Source organism: Mobula hypostoma, assembly GCF_963921235.1.
Source record: "Mobula hypostoma chromosome 5 unlocalized genomic scaffold, sMobHyp1.1 SUPER_5_unloc_5, whole genome shotgun sequence".
Lineage (NCBI taxonomy): Eukaryota > Metazoa > Chordata > Chondrichthyes > Myliobatiformes > Myliobatidae > Mobula > Mobula hypostoma.
In genome coordinates this window covers 102,315-115,338 of record NW_026948117.1, presented here as the reverse complement: position 1 = coordinate 115,338, position 13,024 = coordinate 102,315, and positions in this window count along the sequence as shown.

Below are 13,024 nucleotides of genomic sequence, written 5' to 3'. Positions count from 1 at the left end.
ATGAAATGTTTGTTGTGGTTTCGCCTAAAGTGGGATTTCTGGCAAAGGAAGGGCCGCCCGGCTGGGGAGGAGCAGGGCTCAGGCTCACGCTCGGAATGTGGTTTCCTCAACCGTTTCAAAGTACAGAAGGAAAAAAGAGGTCTTGTGGGCACATGGCCAAGCAGTTAAGGCGTTGGACTAGCGACCTGCAGGTTGTGAGTTCGAGCCTCAGCCGAGGCAACATGTTGTGTCCTTGAGCGAGGCTCTGCGATGACACCGGTGCTAAGCTGTATGGGTCCTAATGCCCTTCCCTTGGACAACATCGGTGTCGTGGAGAGGGAAGACTTGCAGCATGGGCAACTGCCGGTCTTCCATACAACCTTGCCCAGGCCTGTGCCCTGGAGAGTGAAGACTTTCCAGGCGCAGATCCACGGTCTCGCAAGGATGCCTTACTGTGAAAAACAAGTCTTGTAATTTTGGGAAAGCGGTGACCCTGAGATCGAGATAAGATAACGAAGGACGGGGGGTGGTTAATGAAGCTGAAAGGAGAGGGCGTGGTTACAAGGGGGGTAGGGGAATTCAAAATTGCGGTGTGTCGGAACTTTTCACACACGCGGCTGAATCGCGGAACCCGCTGCCCGGAGTGACGCTCAGAGCCGAGAGTTCAGGGAAAGTGGTATTAAACATCAACCACTGTCGCACTGACCGTGAAGCAGTTCGATGGGCCGAGCAGCCTGCTGAACACTTCCCGATGATGGCCGCTCCCGTGTGATGTTACCCGGGCCGGGCTGCCTGCGTTTCCCGGATTGTGCGGGGCTGTCTCACCTCGCAACAGCTGAACCGTTCCGCTCCCGGGAGCCATGGCAACTCGGTCACCGAATACGATCACTAGATATTAAGGACGGGAGATGGGAAGAGTGCGGAACAATTCAGCAGGAAGTGAGACAAAATAGAAACGAGAAGACAAGTTCTGAGTTAGCAGGGCACACGGGTGATGAGGTGGCAGAAATGGTCACAAATAAAATCTCACGCGGTTTCCTGCTCACCGCCTCTTACACAGAAGACAGGTGGCTGGGATATCAGTGAAGTTACTGGGGAATCTGTTACCCGGTACTGCTGCCAAGTCCCCAGTGTACAGGGGAATAACCCCTGCTTAGGGGGGCCTTCCATTGGGGTCTCTCTCAACCCCTGATGGGAAGACAGACCGACATGGCGTGTCCGGACGGCAGGCGAGGGTAATGAAGTGAAAACCGTTTCGGCGCTTCGCAGAGCGGCACGGCGGGCATTTTCGCGAGGTGGCTCACACTGTGGGACAGCTCCCGAAGGAGATCTCGGGGTTTGGATTCCAGGAGCGGCCGGAGCCATTCCGCAACCATGGCGGGATGGGAAACGACACGGGCGCAGGAACACTCTGACCAGAGGAGACCTGCGGCGGCTCCCGGTGAAAACCTAGCAGCTCCTGCATAGCGGCGTGGCGGATGCTCGCCTCCGGGAGCTGCGGACCCTGCTGAAGGCATTTTCCCCGCCGAAGAAATCGTGCGTGCCGCCTCTGACGGTGTTCCGCATGTATGTATCTCTGAAGGGTCCTGCGGCGGAGAGCCGCCTGCTGGGTGTGCACACAAACCAGTGACTGACCGCCGTCCGCGATCGGAAGACTCAAGACAGTAGCAGAGACCCAATGCCTTCTGTTGCCCCCGAGGAAATCCTTCAACTTCCTCTGGGTCCTGACGACAAATACAGTGGGGGGAACTAAAGCGGCGATCGGTACCAAAGAATGGAGGCTACAGTTGGTTGTTGACCAACACCCTGCCCAGGTAGGAGGTTGCACAGAGTAGACCTGACCAGCGTCCCAGCCGGCCAGAGAGCTTCGTCTCTGAGTCCCAGCAGTTCTCCGCAGTGGAGCTTAGGTAGACCCCCACACAGAGGAGGTGCGCTTCTTAGCTCTTCCACCAGGGAGCCCATCTCCCATTGACCCACCAAAAGACCCGAGCTCTTCCCCCGGTTAACTCTGGCAGAGGAGACCCACTGATAGTCTGTCATCCTCCGCAGGTCAATGGGGTCGGTGATCATAAGCCCAAAGGACTGCTTTCATCTCCGGCTTGTGCAAAACCAGCCCTGTCATCTGCTTCCGAAGAAGGGCTCTATGCAGACAGGGTACAGTTGCCCCGACATCGGGCAGCTCCTCCCGAAACAAAGGGGCCCCGTCAACGACCCATTTACCCTTTATTAAGCACTCCGCTGCAGCGCACAACAGACGGACAAGGGCAACAAAATGCAATCCAAGTCCGAACCAGCGCAGAGTCCCGAGAGGCAGTTGTCACGTTCCACCCTGTTAAACGCTTTAGTCATAGAAAAGTAGAGCACGGAAACAAGCCCTTCGGTCCGTCTAGTCCATGACAAAACCATTTAAACCCTACTGCCATCACCATCGCCCTCCATACCCCTACTATCCACACTAATCGTACATTGAAATCGAGCTCGCGTGGATTAACTCGAATTCCACACTCGTGTTCCCGTTAAACTATTCACCTTTCACCCTTAACCCATGACCTCTGGTTGTAGTTCTATCCAGCCTCAGTGGAAAAAGCCTGCTTGCATTTACAGTATCTATACGCCTCATAATTTTGTAAACTTCTATCAGATCTCCTTTCAATCTTCTGCGTTCCAAAGAATAACGTCCAAACGTATTCAACCTTTCCTAACTCAGGTCTCCCAGTCCCCGCGCAGCATCCTTGTAAATTTTCTCTGTACTCTTTCAACCTTCTTTTCATCTTTCCTGTAGGTAGGCGACCAAAACTGCGCACGATACTCCAAATTAGGCCTCACCAACGTCTTAAAGAAATTCAACATTACATCCCATCTCCTTTACTCAATACTTTGATTTATGAAGGCCAATGTGCCGAAAACTTTCTTTACGACCTTATCTACCTGTGCCGCCACTTTAAGTGAATTATGAACCCGTATTCCCAGATCCCTTTGTTCTACTACACCCTTCAGTGCCCAGCCATTCACTGTTAAAACTTACCCCTGACCGGTCCTACCCAAGTGCAACGCCTCGCACTTGTCTGCATTGCATTCCAGATGGTCTAAATCCCACTGCAAGCTAAGATACCCTTCCAATCTTAGCGTCATCCGCAGATTTGCTGATCCAGTTATCAAGCCGAGCGTTGATATAAATGACAAACGGACCCAGCCGACACTCCACTGGCTACAGGCGTCCTATAAGAGAGGCAACCATCTGCTACCGGGAACGAGAATGTAAATCGGGTATCCTTCAGCAACCGGTTGTTGAGATGCCAGTGTGCGGGCCCCGCCTGCGTCGGCAGCGGGTTAACTCCGCCTTCAGCCGGCTGTGCTCCGAGAACCGCTAGGAGACACGTGGGAGATGCACGTCCTGGACATCAGCTGAAGCGAAAGATCCAACCAGCTGCCCTGACGCTCTCGACTGCTCGGAGGACCAGAGCGATCTCTCCCCCGAAGGTGCTATTGAAATAACTCCTCGCCTCTGTCAACAGCACAGCTAACTTATGAAAGAAGTACACCGGCGTGTCGGGCCGGGCTGGTGGGGTGTGGGGTGTGGAGTACGCTTCATTAAAGTGTAACGGTGCACCATCCGAGCACACGGTGAGGTGCGGTAGGCAGCCTGGCTCGAGCTGGTGGACCTTCAGCATCCCCGACTGGGTGTTTGGAGCCAACGGCGTCGCCACCTCGCTCGAACCGGAGCTGAGGTGACTCATATAGACCCTCCCATGCCAATCCAGGACCGGCGTGGGTTTCCTGCAGGAAGCTCGTTGCACACCTCCGTCCCCTGAGGACCGAGAGATGAGGGAACCTGGAGTAAGACTCCCTGCTGCCATTAAGGCGCTCTACTGTGACCTTTATGATTGTGCTACATTCTCTTGCCAGCGCCCAGGCTAGCGGGAGCCGGCCTCTTTATCCTGTGTCTATGACCCCTAACAGGGCTTTCAGGAATTTCCTGAAACAGTGTCGCTCGCTCCCTCCCAACCACTTCCGAATCCCTCGCCTTCTTTTTAAGGATGGTGTGGACAGATCGCACAACGCCAGACAGATCTGTCCATCGGTCACCGGCTAGTCGGGTCTGATACTGTCAGCGCCAAGTGACAAATGAGAGCTCCCGGATATCCTCCATGGTAACAGTCTCCGGCAGGGGCCGAGCGATCTATGAGCCGTAAAATATAGGAGCATCGGGCCATTGGAGTCTGCTCCGCCATCTCATCATCGCTGGACCGGTTTCCTTCTCGGCCCCAATCTTCCAGAATCTCTTCATGCCCTGAATAATCAAGAAACTATCAGCCTCTGCCCTTCTGTGGTGCTGTTGCATGAATGAAATCGCCGGAGAGAGAGTTACTGGTAGATACAAAGTAGCTTCTTTATTCGACGAAACAAGGTACAACAGGCATCGTACCTAGACGCTTTCGGTGGAAAGGTCTGCTGGCCCAGCGTGGAGCTCGATATTTATTTGCTAAACGCAAAGGACAATTCCATATTTACAAAGTATAGACAATGCTTTCTTTTGAAGCTAGATACAAATTTCACACCTTCTGATTTGCATCCATCCCACAGACGCCAGCAGCGCCTGTGGATTGGATTTCACAGCTTTTAGGAATGCATTGTTCCAAATTAAATCCACAATACATTTTCAAGAAACAGAAGACTGGTAGCCAAAGCCGTTTGCTAAATGTAAATGACCTAAGCCCCCAAATCACTCTAACAGTCCCTCCTCTTGGCCCTCCTGGGCAAAAATAAATTTGTACCAGGAAAGGCCAGCCTAGGAGGATCTACTCAAATAGGGCAGCAAAAACGCCCTGCCTCGAAATCCCTCCTCCCCGTCCCCCCCCCCCCCAATTTTGTGTGCCTCGATATCTACCCTAGCATTCCCTAATCGCTAGCTTTAAAAATGCGGCTTCTTTCGTGTGCCTGTCGGCTCGTTCACTGCAGGCTGATCGCAGCGTAATCACATTTCTTTGTCTTCACCCCTTCATTCTCTGGTTGCTGAAACTCTTTCTGTCTAGGAGCACCCACAAGCTCTCTCATCGATGTACGGGAAGGGGTTGGGGTGGCCTCTACGTAAATGTCTGCAAGGAATTCTCCCCGGTGGCACCCCCTTCCCAACCGTCCGGTCGATCACTGGCCCGACCGCTGAAAGGGCCCAGCTTCTCCGACTCGGGGGGACTGCTTTCACATGTCGTGTGCAGTCTGAAATGCCATCGAAGTTGTGGAACTTACTGTCCCTGCTTGAACTTAAAAATCCCTCCCCATCTCTTTTCCAATGTCTTTTCTATTCTATACTATTAAATTAATCACCTACCTTCAGCAACCAGCCTTTATCACAGATTACCATCATCATCATACTTTGGCAGGTTACTCATGGTTTTCTGTCACGCTCTCAGTGTCTTCTGCCACGCTCTCGGCGTTTTCTGCCTTTGCGTTTTCTCCGGGTATGTTTTCATCAGCCGTGGTCAGGTCTGGCATGGCCGGCTGGTGTTCCTCTCTTAGGTTCTCTGTAATTACATGGTCACTGGGTACACTTGCTTCCCCACTCTGTCTGTGGGAGCAACAAGAGGGTGAGTCATATGCTTTAACCCACTGGCTGCCTCGCCGAGTCTGTACACAGACACACGTATCATTGGTTAAGAGAACCATCTGTGGTCCAATCCACCTGGGGGCAAACCCAGCCTTTCCAGCAGCACCCTCACCGTGACTTGGTCGCCGGGCTGTGGAGATAACTATCCCCTTTCCCTCTGGCTCTCTCTGATCAGCGATGTGCTGTGTTGTTTCGCTCGGTCCTTCAACACTTTAAGTTGTTTACAAAGGTCTTTCACGTGTTGTGTCATTCTATCCCTGTAAGCCCCAGGCTTCCCGCAACCCGTAATTATCCCATGATATAATTTCAGAAATATCTGCCTAATAGGTGGTGGGGCCACCTCGACTCTTCCCTCCTCGTGTGCCCGGCTCCCGTCTGGTCCCTCCTCTGCTCCCTTTCGCCGCCATCTCTCTTTCTCCTCTGCCTCCATCTCTTCATATAATTTCACTAAACTGGCTTCTGCCGTTCCTGCGCACTTGCAATTTCAATTGCCACTTGTTCCTCTGCTGCCTTCTTCGCAGCGATGTCTGCCTCAGAGAGACTGGAAAAGCTTTCCGTTCTGGGGTCAAGCCATTCAGGACTGTTGCAGTGCCCGCCACTGTGAAATGCAATCTCGGCCTGGTCTTAAGGGCGGTATAGCCTGTTGTCAATGGATATGGCCCACTGGGCTTTACTGGCCATCTAGGTGAGTTAGTAGGCTGGATGAACTCAGCAGGTCGGGCAGCATCAGTTAGAAACGATGAGTCGACGTTTCGGGCCGGAACCCTTCGTCAGGACTGAATGGGTTATGGGCTGAGTGCAGGTGGGTGGGACTAGGTGGGAGTAAGCGTCCGGCACGGACTAGAAGGGCCGAGATGGCCTGTTTCCGTGCTGTAATTGTTATATGGTTATAAATCGGGGGAGTGCAGCTTCCAGTGTATCTCTGGGTACGTCCAAATAAGGGTTCGAAGAGTTCCGGCCCGAAACGTCGACTCATTGTTTCTGACTGATGCTGCCCGACCTGCTGAGTTCATCCAGAGTACTGAAAGTGTTGCTTTGATCACAGCATCTGCAGATTATTTTGTGTAGGCGAGTTAGTAGTGGTCGCAGTCTCTCTGAGTATCCTCTGGTGTTTTTGTTCCCTCACTACACCCTGGACAGCTGTCAGTGCGTCAGCGTTTATAGGGTCCTGCTTCTGGGGTTTATACAGATCCTCCTCTATTTTAAATGGGTTTATCTTTACTCGACCACAGTCTTGCTTGTGTCTAGCCCACACTGCTGGGAACTGCTGACAAAGTCACCCATAGACACCATCCGGACTCCAGTCTCTGGTGATCGGGGCAGCTGCGACTATGCGAGCCAGGTTGTGTTGTGTATTCTGTTGGTTGTACGCGTTCGCTGCCCCTGACTTGTCCGTATTATTTCTCCCTTTCCCCAATCTATAACAGCTCCTGCTTCCCTTAAGATGTCTATTCCAAGGATAGTGTCCTCATTATTTGGACATACCCAGAAATACACTGGAAGCTGGACTCCTCCGATTTATAACCATATAACAATTACAGGACGGAAACAGGTGATCTCGGCCCTTCTAGTCCGTGCCGAACGCTACTCACACCTCGTCCCACCGACCTGCACTCAGCCCGTAACCCTCCATTTCTTTCCTGTCCATATAACTATCCAATTTTTTTTAATGACAAAATTGAACCTGCCTCTACCACTTCTGCTGGAAGCTCGTTCCACACCGCTACCACTCTCTGAGTAAAGAAGTTCCCCCTCGTGTTACCCCTAAACTCCAGTATTTGCGACTCGCTTCTTTCTGCTTTCACTGTTTTCCCTCCTACACCCCGAAAATAAACGGCCTGTCCGGTTGTTGGCAAGGGTAGGTCTGTTATCGATACCGATGCCCCCGCGTCCACTAACATATTGCATTGCCGTCCCCCTAACGTTGCGCATCCGCGGCCCACCAGCACTGGCAGTGGGGCCCGCCGCCACATCCTTTTCTGACCTACGAACCGAGTTTACCAGCTCTTTGGTCTGATCAACAGTCAGATTGGTCAGACTGGGCACCGATGGGGTGAGAGATTGCGTGTCTGCTGTGACGTTCACCAGTATTTTCCCCCCTTTTTTTGGACACTGCCCCCAACCATGTCCCAATAGGCCGCACCTGTAGCATATCAACTCCTTTACGTTCCCACGTCTATTCCAGCAGTTCCTTGCTTCGTGTCCTGGCTGCCGGCAAACAAAACAAACTCTCTGGGACATCACAGCAGTTGCATCCACTATAGCCACTTTACGATCTCTCTTGAACTTTCTTCTGTCTATCTCACTGGCCCAGGAAACTACCGCAGAGTAGGTCGACCCCACCGTTATGCCTAAATCCAAAACTTCCTGGTGGGCTGAGCTCAGGCCTTCCTTCAGCATTTTCAGGAAGACTGGGTCATCCCTCCCTGAATTATCCAAACCTGAATACTCCTCGTACACTCGGTATTTACGTTCTGCGTAATCCATGGCCGTCTCGTCAGCTTTTTGAATCACTGCCATTATCGCTCCCCAGTTACTCTCACCTCCCCTCAGCCGCTGCCTCACTTCCCCTTTAAAGGAGCGATATCTTTCTTCATTACTGGCGCTCCCGGTAGTTGCCCATGTACCATCCTGCACCCCCTGGGCCACTGGGCCATCCTATCCCACATATTCCTCGGGCACTTGGCTTTCACCAACACGTGTATATCTTTAGGGTGAATTTCAACCATTTCTTCGAGCTTACGCCAGAATTCTGAATTCCCACAGGCGACTTTAAGTGGGCAACTCAGACAAGATGCTCTGTTCCTCCCCGGGGGTGAAGGGCTTTCTTTTGAAGCTACATACAAACCTCACACCTTCTGATTCATATCCATCCCACAGACGCCTGTGGACTGGTATTCACAGCTTTCAGGAACGCATTGTTCCAAACTAAATCCACAATACATTTTCAAGGAACAGAAGACTGGTAGCCAAAGCCGTTTGTTAAATGTAAATGACCTAAACACAAAAATCACGTAGCCTCTCTACTTCCTCAAAGCTATCAGCCCCTCCATCTGTCTTCGTATCGTCCACAAACTTGGCATCAGTTCCATCATCCAGATCATTGACATATAACGTAAAAAGAATCGGTCCCAACACAGAGCTCTGTGAAACACCTATAGTCACCGGCAGCCAACCAGAAAAGGCTCCCTTTATCAAAGTTGCTGGTGAACGCAGCAGGCCAGGCAGCATCTCTAGGAAGAGGTACAGTCGACGTTTCAGGCCGAGACGAAGGGTCTCGGCCTGAATCGTCGATTGTACCTCTTCCTAGAGATGCTGCCTGGCCTGCTGCGTTCACCAGCAACTTTGACGTGTGTTGCTTAAATTTACAGCATCTGCAGAATTCCTGTTGTTTACAAGGCTCCCTTTATTCCCACTCTTTGCCTTCTGCCAACCTACCAATGTTCTTCCCATGCTAGCATCTTTCCTGTAATTGCATGGGCTCTTGTTAAGCAGCCTCATGTGTGGCCCCTTGTCAAAGGCCTTCTGAAAATCCAAGTACACAACATCTACCGATTCTCCTAAATCTATCCTGCTTGTTATTTCTCCAAATAATTCCAACAGATTTGTCAGGCAAATTTTTCACTTGAGGAAGCCATGCTGACTATGGCCTGTTTTATCATGTGCCTCCAAGTACCCAAAACCATATCCTTAACATCTTCCCATTCACTGAGGTTAGACTAACTAGTCTATAATTTCATTTCTTGTGTCTCTCTCGCTTCTTAAAGAGTGGAACGACGTTTGCAGTGTCCCATTTCTCTGTAACCATATCAGAAGCAATTGGTTCTTTAAAGATGCCTCCACTGTCTCTCAGCCACCTCTTTCAGAACCCTGGTGTGTATATCGTCAGCTCCAGGTGATGTATCTACTTTCAGACCTTTCAGTTTCCCAAGAACAGTCTCCCTAGTAATGGCAACTTCACACACTTCTGTCCCGACATTCTCAAACTTCCACCATATTTCTAGTGTCTTCCACAGTGAGGACTGGGTAAAATACATATTCAGATCATCCACCATTTTCTTGTTTCCCATTGCTACCTCGCCACCATCATTTTCCAGCAGTCTGATATCCACCCTCGCCTCTCTTTTACACTTTATACATCTGAAGAAACTTCTGGTATCCTCTTTAATATTATTGGCTAGCTTACCTTCGTATTCCATCCATTCATTCTTTGAGACATTTTTAGTTGTCTTCTGTTGGTTTTTAAAAAGCTTCCCAATCCCCTGACTTCCCATTACTTTTTGCTTTATTACATGCCCTGTCTTTGGCTATTATGTTGGCCTTGACTTCCCTTGTCAGCCACAGTTGTGTCATCTTGCCTTCAGAATAGTCCTCCCTCTTTGGGCCGTGCTGTATGTATTCCACACCACCTGAACTGGTCACAGAAATTCCAGTATTTGCTGCTCTGCCGTCAACCCTGGCAGTGTTGTTTTCCAATCAATTTGGCCAGCTTCTCTCTCATGCATCTCAAATTTCAGGGTAGATTTTATGATATTATGACCACTTTTTCCTAAGGTTTCCTGTACCTTAAGCTCTCTAATCAATTCTGGTTCAACACCACCCAGTCCAAAAAAGCTGATCCCCTCGTGGGCTCAATCATGAGATGATCTTAAAAACCATATTGTAGGCATTCCAGAAATTCCCTCCCTTGCAATTCAGCACTAACCTGATTTTCCCAATCTACCTACACATTGACATCCCCCGTGACTATTGTAACACTGGCCTTTTGGCAAGCAATTTCTATCCGTCGTTGTAATTTGTAGACCACACCTTTATTACCGTTTGGGGGTCTGTATACAACACCCATCAGGGTCTTTTTACACTTGCAGTTCCTTAGCTCTATCCACAATGATTCTACACCTTTTGATCTTCTGTCGCCTCTTTCAAATGGTTTGATTTCATTTTTTAACCAACAGCTCCCAGCTCCCAGTAGAAGTTGCAGATAGGAACCTTGGTAAGCTGTCAGCCACTGTTGCTACTGCAGCCCAAGCAGACACTCAATAACACGCAGCAAAACTGCCTTCCTGCCGCATTCAAATCTGGCGACCCCACAGGCCTGTACCAGAAAACCAGGTATGATTTGCAGAGGGATATTTCAAGGGCGAAGAGACAGTTTCGAACTAGGTTGGAGGTGGGGTTTGCAGGATATTACTTCCTACAAAGCGAAGCAAAGCGATGATTCACTCCCAGATGAACAAAATGCCTTCTATGCCCGCCTTGAAAGTCAGAAGATAACTGCAGCTGTGGAGATCCCTGATCTCTGTCTCAGGGGCAGATGTTAGGCTTTCTTTAAAGAGAGTGAACCCTCGCAGGGCAGAAGTACCTAGTAAGGCTCTGAAAGCCTGTGCCAACCAACTCAAGGGCATTTTCAACCTCTCACTGCTACAGGTGGAAGTTCTCACTTGCTTCAAAAAGGCAACAATTATACCACTGCCAAAGAAGAATAATGTGAGCTGCCTTAATGACTATTGCCCGGTCGCACTCACATCGACAGTGATGAAATGCTTTGAGAGGTTGGTCATGACTAGACTGAACTCCTGCCTCAGCGAGGATCTGGACCATTGCAATTTGCCTATCACCACAATAGGTCAACGGCGGACGCAACCTCAATAATTCTTCAAACGGCCTGGGCAATACAAGCACCTATGTCAGGATGCTGTTCATCGACTATAGCTCAGCATTTAACACCATCATTCCCACAATCCTGATTGATGAGCTACAGAACCTGGGCCTCTGTACCTCCCTCTGCAATTGAATCCTCGACTTCCTAACCAGAAGACCAGTCTGTGTGGATTGCTGATAATCTTTCTTCCTCACTGATGATCAAGACCGGCGCATCTCAGGGGTGTGTGCTTTGCCCACTGCTATACGCTCTATATACACATGACTGTGTGGCTGGGCATAGCTCAAATACTGTCTATAAATTTGCCGACGATACAGCCATTATTGTTAGAATCTCAGGCGGTGATGAGAGGGCGTATAGGAGTGAGATATGCCAACTAGTGGAGTGGAGTCACAGCAACAACCTGGCACTCAACGTCAGTATGATGAAAGAGCTGATTGTGGACTTCAGAAAGGGTAAGATGAAGGAACACATACCAATCCTCATAGAGGGATCAAAAATGGAGAGAGTGAGCAGTTTCAAATTCCTGGGTGTCGAGATCTCTGAGGACCTAACCTGGTCCCAACATGTCGATGTAGTTATAAAGAAGGCAAGACAGCGGCTATACTTCATTGGGAGTTTGAAGAGATTTGGTATGTTAACAAAAACACTGAAAAACTTCTATAGATGCACTATGGAGAGCATTCTGACAGGCTGCATCACTGTCTGGTACAGTGGGGGCTACCACACAGGACCGAAAGAAGCTGCAGATGGTCATAAATCTAGTCTGCTCCATCTCGGGTACTAGCCTACAAAGTATCCAGGACATCTGTCTACGGGTGAGGTGCCGGAGGATTGGAGAGTGGCTCATGTTGTTCCGTTGTTTAAAAAAGGATCGAAAAGTAATCCAGGAAATTATAGGCCGGTGAGTTTAACGTCGGTAGTGGGTAAGTTATTGGAGGGAGTACTAAGAGACAGAATCTACAAGCATTTGGATAGACAGGGGCTTATTAGGGAGAGTCAACATGGCTTTGTGCGTGGTAGGTCATGTTTGACCAATCTATTGGAGTTTTTCGAGGAGGTTACCAGGAAAGTGGATGAAGGGAAGGCAGTGGATATTGTCTACATGGACTTCAGTAAGGCCTTTGACAAGGTCCTGCATGGGAGGTTAGTTAGGAAAATTCAGTCGCTAGGTATACATGGAGAGGTGGTAAATTGGATTAGACATTGGCTCAATGGAAGAAGCCAAAGAGTGGTAGTAGAGAATTGCTTCTCCGAGTGGAGGCCTGTGACTAGTGGTGTGCCACAGGGATCAGTGCTGGGTCCATTGTTATTTGTCATCTATATCAATGATCTGGATGATAATGTGGTAAATTGGATCAGCAAGTTTGCTGATGATACAAAGATTGGAGGTGTAGTAGACAGTGAGGAAGGTTTTCAGAGCCTGCAGTGGGACTTGAACCAGCTGGAAAAAATGGGCTGAAAAATGGCAGATGGAGATTAATACAGACAAGTGTGAGGTATTGCACGTTGGAAGGACAAACCAAGGTAGAACACACAGGGTTAATGGTAAGGCACTGAGGAGTGCAGTGGAATAGAGTGATCTGGGAATACAGATACAAAATTCCCTAAAAGTGGCGTCATGGGTAGATAGGGTTGTAAAGAGAGCTTTTTGTACATTGGCCTTCATTAATCAAAGTATTGAGTATAAGAGCTGGAATGTTATGATTGTGTTGTATAAGGCATTGGTGAGGCCGAATCTGGAGTATTGTGTTCAGTTTTGGTCACCAAATTACAGG